Source organism: Odontomachus brunneus, unplaced genomic scaffold, assembly GCF_010583005.1.
Source record: "Odontomachus brunneus isolate Ranch 3 - 2012 unplaced genomic scaffold, Obru_v1 Obru_scaffold_136, whole genome shotgun sequence".
Lineage (NCBI taxonomy): Eukaryota > Metazoa > Arthropoda > Insecta > Hymenoptera > Formicidae > Odontomachus > Odontomachus brunneus.
In genome coordinates, this window is record NW_022639586.1 from 660,648 (window position 1) to 672,956 (window position 12,309).

Here is a 12,309-nt window from a genome sequence, read left to right on the forward strand (position 1 = left end):
TCTCTCTCTCTCTCTCTCTCTCTCTCTCTCTCTCTCTCTCTCTCTGTCTGTCTTGGATATATCCCGTTTGCCCGCATTCTTTCTACGTGCGAATGTACCAGACGCACATCGTAAAACCCGCGAAATGTCTCTTAATTCACCGCAAAATTTTCTTTGGAATATTGTTACGCGCCAACTTGCGATCAGTTGGCGGATTTTTGTTGCGATTTTTGAGATATTCTCGTCGAGTTTGAGATACTCCGCCGACTGACGAAGCTGGAAATTATTCGTGAAAGAAAAAAGGAAATCATTTCCCAAGAATAACACTCGAGGACGCTCTGTGTAGATCTTGCTCGCTCGTTTACTCTCTTTTTCCATTTGAACTGCGGAAAGTATAAAGAAGCGAAGACGAGTGCTCCTCTCCCTTCCCTCGGCTCGGTCCCCCGCCGCCCTCGTGCTGTATTAGCATTGACAATTGCGCGTCTCCTCAAGTATCCGGAAATCAGCTTCTGGCGCTCGGTCAAACGCGGAATATTGAGATTCCTCGGGGATACGGTTAAGTCATATGGAACTGTTACACGGCGATATCCTTTCGTGACCGTCGCCTCACTGCTAACGGGAAGCGGTGGCATTCCACTGCGGTTCTGCGAGCGCGGTCGAATCCCGAAATCCGCCTCGAGCTGCCTGTGATCGTGCGTGTGTGTAATGTACGAATTATGAGCCGTTACCGAAAACGCGTACGCGTGACCGGACGTGCTGGAGTTCCTCCTGGCGCGAGGAACGCGAGGCCGACGCACGTCGCGATCGCGATTCCGTTGCGCTCTCGCGGCTTATTCGAAGGGAAATTTAAGGACGTTCGCGTCGGCCGATCTGTTACTTTCTCACGCGGTAATATAATGGGGGCAGTTTCATCTTGCGCGGTAACGATCGGGCTGTGCTGCAGAGTTTTACGACTTCTTGGAAACGCACAGTTGAATGAACACCGTGTCACTCCCTCCAGAACCCCACGACCTCCACAGAGAGAGAGAGAGAGAGAGAGAGAGAGAGAGAGAGAGAGAGAGCTCTCTCTCTCTCTCTCTCTCTCTCTCTCTCTCTCTCTCTCTCTCTCTCTCTCTCTCTCTCTCTCTCTCTCTCTCTCTCTCTCTCTCTCTCTCTCTCTCTCTCTCTCTCTCTCTCTCTCTCTCTCTCTCTCTCTCTCTCTCTCTCTCTCTCTCTCTCTCTCTCTCTCTCTCTCTCTCTCTCTCTCTCTCTCTCTCTCTCTCTCTCTCTCTCTCTCTCTCTCTCTCTCTCTCTCTCTCTCTCTCTCTCTCTCTATATGTGTATAAGAGAGAGGAGAGAGAGAGAGAGAGAGAGAGAGAGAGAGAGAGAAAGAGACAGAGACAGAGACAGAAAGAGAGAAAGACGTGGCCTGCGAGGGGAGAATAGTATTCCGATTTCGCGCTCGCATAGCTGTCCTTGTAAGTACATACGCGTGCGGGTGTGTACCGTTACATAGCAGCGAGGCAGCGCAGCAGCAGCAGCAGCGCTGTAATCCTCCCAGCTGGCTGCGAGGAACTCCTCGCGCTCATGCGCGCGCAGGGGAAGGAACGTAGAGAGCGCATCGTCACATTTCATCGATCATCTTTTCAGGGAAATTGTATTTCCGGGAGGTTGCGTTTAGATAACGAGTTACGCGCCGAGTCGCGGTTTTTCCATCGCTGCCCCTCGAGGGGGCCAAGCACGCGAGCGCGCGTTGGCTCGTTAAGTCCTCCTTCTAAGCAGGACTCGGTCAAGGCATTACGCGAGAATCATATTTGCGCGCCATCGAGGAGAATGTATTCGTGGGCAACAACGCGCGCTTTTTCCACCTATCTGTTTGCGCGCAGCGGCTACTCGTGTTATGAAACACTTGGTTATGAGATACCAGCGATGATAAATACGCGTGTTTCGCGGCGCGATGGGAGCCTCGTTTTTGAACGGTCGGCCGCGAGAACGACCGAATATTTCTACCTGTTGGTTGGTTGGCTGGCTGATTGGTTGGTCGGTTAGATCGCGCTGTAATGCAGCGCCGCGGTGTTAACGAAATTGTCGGTATCACGAAGGAGGAAGTACCGTTCTCATCGGCGCGATCGTTATGCTCGAAAGTAGACAGGACTCGAATTCGCGAGACCGTAATTTGATTTTCGAACAGCTGTCCGACGCCGCAATTTCTAACTCTCTCTCTCTTGCCCCCTCCCCTCTTTTCCTCTCTCGAGCTCCAGCATGACGCGTAGGTCAAAGTTCTCGGACGCTTGATCGCGTGAGTCTCAATGCCAACCTGCCCCGGCGAGTGCAGGTGTGCTCCCTTTGTGTGTAAATTCGCGGACGCGATAGATCAGGAGATGCCTGTTGAAAATAAATGGAGACACACGCTCGTGCGTGGAGTCTCTTTCTCGATCGCGTGTTGAAATGTCGTACGCGTTCTACAACTCGGTATCTCGATGTCGGATAATCGGCAAGGTGGAATGACAAGCGCGTGCTCGGGTCGAACGTTCAGCGCACGGTTGCAATCTAATAAAACCCGCGCTCCACGTATATTTTATATACGGATGTCATGATTGAAACAAAAGATCCAAAGCGGAGCAAATATTAGCCGAATAACTCGAGCGGAATACTTGATATTCGCGCGATAAACTAAATTTAATCGCTCGGGGCAAACAATAATATCGGCATCAATTATACTGTTTGTGTGCACTACGAAGCTGGAAAAACATCCGCTGTATTTCAACAAATACTATACGAAAAAAATAAAAATCTCTCGCGTCACAAAAGATTCTGCGCTCTTTTGAATATTTCATTCCGACGAGGTTGCAAATTGCGGCTGGCAAGATATTTCGAAGACGCGTGTAGCAGTTACATAAGGACGGAAACAGGTTTCGACCTGACGGCTCTGACGACGGGATCGATGACATCGACACTTTTTTTCACGCACTCGCTTGTAATGCCGATAAAATTCTTTTATTTTTCACGAATATGCAAAACGAGCGACGACCAATCAATTAGTGGATTGCGACACGACAGCATGCACGCGCGACGGTCACCATCGCGTCGATAATGTATCGTTGATGACGCACAACGCAATAATTCACTATAGCTCGCGATGACAGTTGAAGCCGCGGTAGCCAGGCAGGTTGACAAGTGTATATCATTACGTGTCCCAATTAGCGCGCGCTCCCATCCGTAGAGATCTTGGGGGTAGTAGTGTTAAAAAATTCAATGTGTAACGAAATAGAAAAAGAAATGGCAGTTCTTAATTAGCCGTTTCCTTTCCCTGAGGTATACGCGAGTAGGCAGAAGGAAAAAAAGAAAGAAAGAAGGAAGAGCAAAGAGGAACGAACCTGGCTCGATATACACGAGAAAGAAACAAGAAAGGACTTGCTTTGTCTCTTGCGAAACTACTTTAATTATTCACAACCCGGTAAAGGGATATATGACTCCGTCGTCGCGCTACACGGCCTGCTTTCCCGGCAACTTGCTCGTCGCGCAGAGTTGCCCCGTTTACGAAAACTCATTACCATCCGGTTGCGGTAAAACTTCATTGATTATCCGCCGTCTTCGCCACGGCGCGCGTCCCGGAAGTATGGGTAGTCAATCTCGCGCTGATAGATATATCAGATGGATAGCGGGCGATTGATGCACGCTTTGACGGATTTATTGGTGTACGGGCAGGGAAAGAGAGAGAAAGAGGAAGAGAAGAGAGGAAGAGAGAGAGAGAGAGAGGGCCCGTGTGAAAAGTTGTCGCGTTCAAGCTGGATGCTCGTTAAGCCCGGCGTTCCACAAATAGGCGGACGGTCGGGAGATACGTTTAACGTTCATTAATCGCGCTCGCGCCATTCCGCGAGATATATACTTTGTGGATAGTCCGTTACGCAAAGGCGATACACCTGGAATGGCCGGTCGTTACTCCTTTTGTGCGATTTTCATTAAAGCCGAGAGACCGCCTTGTCTCACATCTCATTTCATTTCGTCCCGTCTCCTCGCAACAGTCTCAAGTAGACTTTGCATCCGGTCAAGGACGTGATCGCGCCAGATCGAATCTCCCTTCTCGTCCTTGCCCCGCGTACCATATGATTCGGCCGGAGGAAAGTAGTGTCATTAGCGAGTCTCGCGCAGCGGCTGGTTACACGCCACGTTAATATCCTCTCCCGTGACGTCGGTGGGCTTATCGATGGCGCGCGCTGTCGCGGCGAATGTCGCGTCGAAATTATCCACTCGTTAATATTTCATCGACGTTCGATTAACGTCAAAACCGGAACGCGCGCCGCGGCCTGCTCAGTTTTCCCGGCCGATGATTTATCGCTCGGTCACGGGTGAGAAAATTCGTGCGTGTCCCGACCACGAACGCTCACTCGCGCCGGTGCTGATCGGGGACGCGCCGATTAAAGAACGCGCGTCTGTCCTGAGAGGTGGAAGGGAGGAGGGAGGAGGAGGTACCGGGGAAAATTATTTGTGTAATTTACACGGGCTGTTAAGCATCGCGGGGAGGCCTCCTCCGTCACGATGAACCGTATCGATAACTCGATGCCGTGCGGATGGCATGAGAAAAGGTAAACGAGGATTCGCTCAAAGTATCGGTCGAGACGAGCTTCCTATCCATGCTCGATTGCCCATGGAATTGGGGCAGGTGGTATTAGTCCGAGTGTGATTTTTCTTCTCGGTCAAGGTCGTCGCGTTTACCTTGCGTCTTTTAGCTCGGAGCTAATCTAATCGCAACTGCTATCGGCAGGAATGGAACACGAACTGTCAGATCATGCGCCGATTGTCTGCCTGTCACCGTCAACATTTGCAGATTATTCTTGACGCACCGTGCACGCGCGCTTTACCGCGATATCTCTCATCGAAAATTCTCCGCGGACACAATAAAGTGTATCATTTTATCGGTGATGCGTTTCGAGCTCCGAGCACATACAGCTCCTCTCTTCTCATTATTCGCCGAGTTAAATGTGAATAAAAGCCAGATCACTTTGCGAATTAAGGTAGCGTGAAAAAAAATATTTGGGCACTCAGCTCAGTTTATTCTCCGTAATACAATGTAGAAGTGGCCACGGAAACAATTAGTATCGGTAAAGAGGAGCGCGCGACGCGTTCGCGTTATGCCCCGGGAGAACGCAGCCGGAAAACAGTCCCGTTTCCTCGACGTCTCGCGCGCACAGATAACGTTACGTCGTCCCGATTACGCAACGGCTTGTCGGAATCCGATTCGCTCACTTATCCCGTAAGATTCTGGTAAAACCATCAAAGCGTTTTAAGTAATCAATATCGCGCCAAAACGTCAGTACGCGGCTCGGGCGAATCTCATTACCCTTCGCTGCTAAGGCCATTGTGCAGCCGAACTTCATTATCCGGACTAATTATTTCAAAGTTAGTCGAACAGTTCGCCACAATGTAATGGCGAAGGAAACGGTCTCAGTGCCGCGAGGTTCGAAAGAGCGAGAGAGAGAGACAGAAACAGAGAGACTGAAGGAAGATAGTGCGAGTATACGAGCGAAACAGACAGAGGGAAGGGGGAGAGGGTGAGGAGAGAAAGAGAGAGAGAGAGGTGGTGAGAGGAGAGGCAGAAGTGGTGGGCGAAGAGCAAGAGGAGGAGGTGGAGAGGGAGAAGAGGGGGAGAGAACCGCGCGGAGAACATAATATCGCTCGACGCAAGGCTCTCCTCCTGCCTTTGTTGCCATTCATTAAGGTAATTACAGGAACCGATTTTCCCGCGAATGCCTGGGTGCAAGTAAGAATTGAATACTGCGGCGCGCCCCGGCGCGCGTAACATGTAGCGTTTCCCGATGCGAAACCTTGTACGACGGAAAGATGCGCGACGAATAACGGCGAACTCTTAAATTACAGCCGTGCACCCTCGCCGATTACTCAGTCCCGGTCAATATCCGAAGCCGTAAACGTCGAGGATTAAGTCCCGAAATCTAATCAGCCAGCTTATACGTTAACGTCAGCTGTCGGACGGCGGCGACGTCGTCGATACGCGGGATATGCATCGACATTGTACATCTTGCGGCTTTCGTCTAGAGATACTATCTTTCACTCTCTCTCTCTCTCTTTCTCTCTACTTCCATATCCGGCTTTTACACCTTCCTACTAAATGTTAGCTTAATCACATGTTTCCTCATCTGACACGGAAATCAAACACGGAAAGAAGAGATACATAATCAGAAGTATTTAGTTGTGAGCAGAATATGCATCATCCCAGGTATCTTTGCATGATGGTAATATGTATAGTTGGTATGACTCAGTTACTTTGGTACATCAGCTACATGAATGTAGTTGCGCGTGATCTGGCTGCGGCGGCCAGAAATCGGTTGGGGTGACATTTACCATGGATACATTCTGGTTGAAGCAAGCAGAGAGATCGTCGCTGCTGCAACGTCAGCAACTCAGTAATTGCTTTGCGGCCGCAGCAACCACATAATTAGTTGTTCCGTATATTATTGTTGAATCTGTTTGGCACAACCAGATTTATCCATGGGCCGTTTTTCCCGTGCGGGAAAACGATCGATTACGCTGACAATCGCGCCACGTATGCCACGAGGTGTTTCTCCTGCGCGCCGTTTTCATTACTCGCGACTTGATCTACTGACATCTTCCGACTCCGTCGTTGCTTCAATTCGCGAATGTCTTCGTTGATAGATCGAACGACAGCTGACTGTCTCAGTTCGCACAGAGAGGGAGAGGAAGATCGGTTTGTGCTGCAGGAGATAGAGGTTCACGTTTGAGCGAGCAAAAAGTAGATATGCACCGCACACTCGCGGCACAAAGGGGAGCATTGCTCGCGCGTGCTTTCTTGTCAAACATCGCGAGAATCGAGATAGAAAGCGATCTGGAAGCGAGCCGGGCTCCGACGTACGAGATACGATATTGAGATACGGTATTCGCATCAACATTTACCGCACATTCTCACACGTTACCTCGATCTCGGGAATCGCATAATCCTCGGTCCACTTTTCGCAACAATTTCCCGTCCGCGCACTGTCTTGAAGCGACCTCGTGCCCTTTCGTTCTGCTAGCACAAATGTGTGGCACTGCCGCGGTAGAACTCGAATCTCCACAGTCATCGGCGTGCGTGCGTACATGCGTGCGTGCGTGCGTGTGTATCTGTGCAGGTACTGTTTCGATAACAGGATCAATCGTGCCGTAAGAAGGAAACGATTTGTCGGCGGAGAACAGCACACCGACGCGCACTCGGGAACCTCTCCATTCTGTTTTCGCGAAATCGCGTGAAAAAGTCGCGAACGAGGATCTTCCACTAGATCTTCGATTGAGCGTGTGTCTGTGTTGATAACACGTGCACACAGACATACGTACACGCATACGCGCGGATACACGAGTGTAGGCGTAGTTATCACATGCGAGCTGCTGATTTGAGGGATCGTCCTATTACATACGACCCTCATTAAGCGCGCGAGTTGGAGCTTCTCTATCGGTGCAGGTAAGATTGCGCTACCGGCGTAAACCGTTATAACTTGTTTACTAGCAATACCGTTTCTATATTAGCGCGACATTCTACGCGAATTCTGTCCGCGTAGGAAGATGAAAGAGCCGCGATACATTGTACACACAGTACGGAGCATATTGCGCCGTTGTACGTCACACATACACATACATACACACATGGAGCTCGGTGGACGCTCCGTGGTGGATGCTCTTGACATTCATGCGAAAGTACGAAGGGAACGACGGGCGGCGAGACGTCACGAGTGTCCTTTTCGTCTCCTTACGCTTTACGTGACGGAAACTTCAAAGCAGACTTGGACTCAATTATGCCAAAAGTCAGCTCCCGGCACCAGGAGCCACCGCGACGCGACGCGGTATCCAGCGTCATGATCTTGCGCGTGATTGCACGGAGAAATACGAAGGAGAGCCGTCTCCCTGAGACATCGCGCGGCATCGTAATTTCGTTTCATTCGTGCCCGTGAGACCGAGGAAATTGTACAACGTTCCGGGATCGGTACGTCGCGACGTCGATGGCCCGTGGTGTTCGCGACGCGACCGGTGGACGACCGCGAGTAGCCGAAGGAGAGCAAGAAGGTGCGATTATGCAACGAGACATTCGCGCGCGAGAGAGCGTCGCGCTCGCGCGCGCTGATTCGAGGAACCAATCAATTATTCCGGATCGCCGTCGAAGCGGGGGCTTCCGGAAGATCGGAATTTCTCTCGAGTGCGCGAAACCATCGAGACGGAAAATTGTTTTTCCGCGATCCGCCGTACGTAGCGGCGCTCTGCCATAACTACCGCCCGCGCGCGGATGGAACTTTATCGATTTCATCGGGAATACAACGCGCGCATCGTCGGTGGATTGGGACACACACGTCGTCCAGCACCCGGCGAGACGTGAAAACGCGAAATGGAAAAACTCGAACCCAGGCGCGGCCCGCGAGCCAGCGGAATTTTGTGTTTAATTGGAAAAAGAGAGACGCGCCGCGTCGAGGTCGACAAGAGGATGCGATTTTTTGCTCCCTCTCCATTTTCTTCCCCTTCTTTCTCGTACCCTCTCTATCTCCGGCCGATCCTGATCGACAATCTGATCGCTTCTATTCCCAAATTGTTGGGAACACTATGCGGTTCCGCGAACAGACAGAGGGCGGAGGAGGGAAGAGAGAGAGAGAGAAAGAAAGAGAGAGAAAGAGAAAAAGAGATCTTTAACACGGCGAATACCGGGAAGGAGTTCACTATATCCGCTTGCGAAAATTCCGATCCTGTTCGCGAGGATGACGCGCAAGATAGATCGTCGGTCGTTTTTACTCGCGCTACGTGGCTCGCCGTGGTCGTCCCGGCGCGACAGCATCCCATCGAACGGATATCTCGGCGACGTCTACTCCGTAACCCGTTCCGGGCGAACAGGAAGATGATCGAAATCACCATCCGGTGGAAGCTCGTCGATCTCGCCTCGTCGTCGGGAGGAGCGGCCGCGTCGAACTTTACGATTTTTCACTGATATACGAGCCAGCTCTCGATATACACTGTTTATCATCGCGCACCTCGCCGGTCTCAGGTACAGGGCAGGAAGAGTGCGAGGCAACGCCGCGCAAAAGTGCCGTCTAGCCGTGGAAGATGTTCTTTTCGTCGGGGGGGATCACGTACCTGGAGCGCTGGGTTCCGTGTGGACCGCGCCGGGTAGAAACCAGGGTAAATCTGCGGCAGGACGGATGTGTGGCGGCGAATCTCGCGCGCAGCGAAGTCCTCTCTCTCTATCAGGCACTCGGAAGCAGCCGCTCTTTCTCTCTTTCTTCTCTCTCTCTCTCTCCCGCTCCCGCGTGCCCTTGGACTTGAGCCCCGTTCACGGCCACAACCAACACAGAAATGCTGGGATTGCAAGGCGTGCGGCCACTTTTCCTGCCGGTACCCACCAGGTGGGGGGATGTGCCCGGTTGCTGTTGGCAGGTGGAATGCTCAACATCACCGCAACGTACTCACGAATTATTAGTGCGACGGGACGCCCCCGGAGGAGGGGGGAGGCAAGAACCCGATGGCGATGGTGGTGGTGGTGGTGGTGGTGACGGCGGCGGCGGCGGCGGTGGCGGTGGCGGCGGCGGCGGTGATGGTGAAAAGGTGGGGAAAGGGATACAGAAGGAGGAAGGTACGGGGCCCTGCGATTCGGACGATCCACCGTGTGATTTTAAGTACGTTCACCGGCTCCACGCTTCCGCGGTTCCGCGGGACAGAGTCTCGGACTTTTGCGACCTCGAGCTTAAAGCTCTCTCTTCCCCCCCTCTCTCTTTCTCTCTGCTCCCTCTCGTACCGATTTCCTTCGGACGACTCGGAGACAAATTTTGTGTTATTCTATTTCAATGTGATCCAAATATACACGTGTTATTGATAATCTTGGACAAAAATAAATACGCAGAAAATAAGATTTGGCAGATATCTTTATGGTACCGAGAGAATAAAGGGTTTGTTTTTTTTTTCGCTTTCTTTTCTTTCATGTATTTTCCAAACGAAATTTTTCTATTAGGCGTGTAGCGGATAGAATGTGTGACGAGTAAATAGAGTATTTGTACTACTATCCCAAAAACTATGCTGTGCGCGACAGAGAACACGCTGCTGCTTTTTTGACCACGTCCCCTTTTCCCGCTTGTCCCAGGCGGTGTATTAAAAAAGTTAACTCGAACGTCGGCGTAATAAACGTACGTGTTAAATTCATCGAATCAGCGCGAAGTGAAGGTCGCGAACGGCGAGTCGTAAACTAATCAATGCGCGCCATAAAATGATTGCCCGTGCCGCTTATTCGCGTATATAATGATACAATCTGCGTAATGAACGAAAGCGGGATTAGGGACGCGCGCGTCTCGCCTTAATAGCCGATACGCAGTCGCGGAAGGCGTGTTGCTAATTTTATTACTATTAGATGACGTGATTTGAAGCACCAGTTGGCTTTATGGCGCGCGCAGTAAGACGACATGTGACATATCAAGGCGCGTGTGATGTGCGTATAATGGTGACGGTGACGGCGAAGCCGAGATACCCTCTTTTATTCATTGCCGGCGTGATCTGAAATTTCAACTATGCCGTCGCCCTATTCGTTTTCATCGGTGGTTAAGAGCGTGCTAAAACGACATGTTGCTATCATATGCGCGCATGTCGATTCGCGTCCACGCTGTAAGTTCCAGTGTGTAAATTTTAAGCGCACAAGCGTGCAACTTGACTGAAACTTTTTTGCATCTTTCCTGCGGTTTTAAGTCACGCCCTTCAACACATTTGAGACGGGTAAATTATGATTCAATACGCTTAAACGCGTTAAATGACGTGGCCTGGAACAGTAAGGAGATTCAGCTAAAGTAACACTCGGATTTGCAAAGCTGCGATACGCTTCTTCCCATCCGTCGCGACGATCGGTCATGCGATAATACGTCGCCAAATATAAATGAGTGCTCGACTCACCCGCGTGATTATCTTTCAACAGCGCTCCCACGCGACGGCAGTGCGCGTTTTCGAGAAATTAACGCGCCCATCCGCAATCTTATCATCGTTAATGATAAACACAATACCGATGTTTCGTAAAACATAATCTGCACGTATAATCCGCGCGATAATAGTCGCGACGAGACTATTATTCTCTCATTTACACGATATTAAGTCGCTTAGGGGTAGAGTGAAAAACGTTTCACTTTTGCGCGACATACAATTTCGAGCATTAATTCAACGAGCGGAACACGAAGAAATTATTTCGCAAAAATGCAGGCATCGGTGAGTAAGTGAGTGAGAGAGTGAGTGAGAGTGTAAGAGAGAGAGAGAGAGAGAGACGTCGGGAATTGTATTTATCAAATTTATCAACTCGTCAAAATAAGCCGTTCCGGAAAAATAAATTACACGGTGGCATGTATCTCATTTAATTAAGTTTGTTTTTATCATATTAACTGACACACGCACACAACTCGTTGTAGTAAACACTCGTGAAAAAAGAAAAAAGTAAAAATCCTGGCGGAGTTGCAGTAACACAATTCGTTAAAACCAAATACAAGGGCACCGTGAAATTTCGCAGGAAACGTGCGCCTAAAAACTCTTGTGCTGCGTGCGCGCCGAATATGTTAATAAGATGGGAAACATCGAGCACACCCCAATTAAAGCACGCGCGTTCTCGGAAACGGGGAGTATGAGCAGCGGGACATTTATTTAACCGGAACACACCGCTTATCTCGTTTCAATAGTGTAATTGGACAGCGCTATCTCTCGACGCCGATTATCATACGCCGAAGATTCATATTAGCGAGAGGCTCGCTGGAAGAATGCGGCACCGCGGGACGAGCGAATTATTACAGCGACGAACTGCTAATGAATACCCATTTGCGCTCAACCTACAATTAGCGTTCCTCTCTTTTTCGCGGCATAATTGAAAACCGCTATCTCGGTATAACTTACGCGAGCGTCTGCGCTCGCGCGTAGAGCCATGCCTGAAAATTCCGGCCGGAGCTTTCGATAAGCACCATTACGTGTAAAGCTGAATCATCTAGGGCAGTGTCTCCCAAACGACGATGCGGCGCGAAATTGCGGGGGCTTCGAGAGAATTGAGATGACGATAAGAGCCTCGCGTCGAGTGACGGTCGCGCGCGCCGCTTCTTCACCGTGCCGCTCGTGTTGTTTCGCTTTTTTATTCACAAATTTTGTGCCGGGGAACGTTCAATGGCTAAGCGCCACGCGAATCTGCACGCTCAGCGAAGGGCTCGCGTTCAAATCGAATTGGGAAATACTGAGCCCGCAGCGCTAATGCTTCCGTCCGCAGACTCGTTCTCCGACGTCGGTCAACTCTCTCTCTCTCTCTCTCTCTCTCTCTCTCTCTCTCTCTCTCTCTCTTTCTCTCTCTCTCTCTCTCTC

General features: G+C 50.6%; 2 protein-coding genes across 4 annotated transcripts in view; one reads left to right on the forward strand and one right to left on the reverse strand.

The window, feature by feature from the left end:
- LOC116850194 (autophagy-related protein 16-1) overlaps positions 1 to 12,309 on the forward strand; it is a 510,030-nt gene that overhangs the window by 420,350 nt on the left and 77,371 nt on the right. The window lies entirely within an intron of this gene.
- Positions 1 to 12,309, reverse strand: part of LOC116850193 — a 240,188-nt gene that overhangs the window by 219,962 nt on the left and 7,917 nt on the right. Inside the window, exon 1 of one of the 3 annotated variants that reach the window (XM_032828174.1) lies at positions 9,082 to 9,427. The exons of the other annotated variants lie outside the window; for them this stretch is intronic. The gene's annotated coding sequence lies outside the window, so the exon portion shown is untranslated. Of the gene's footprint in view, positions 1 to 9,081; positions 9,428 to 12,309 lie in introns of those variants that run through there. 3 annotated transcript variants of the gene reach the window in all.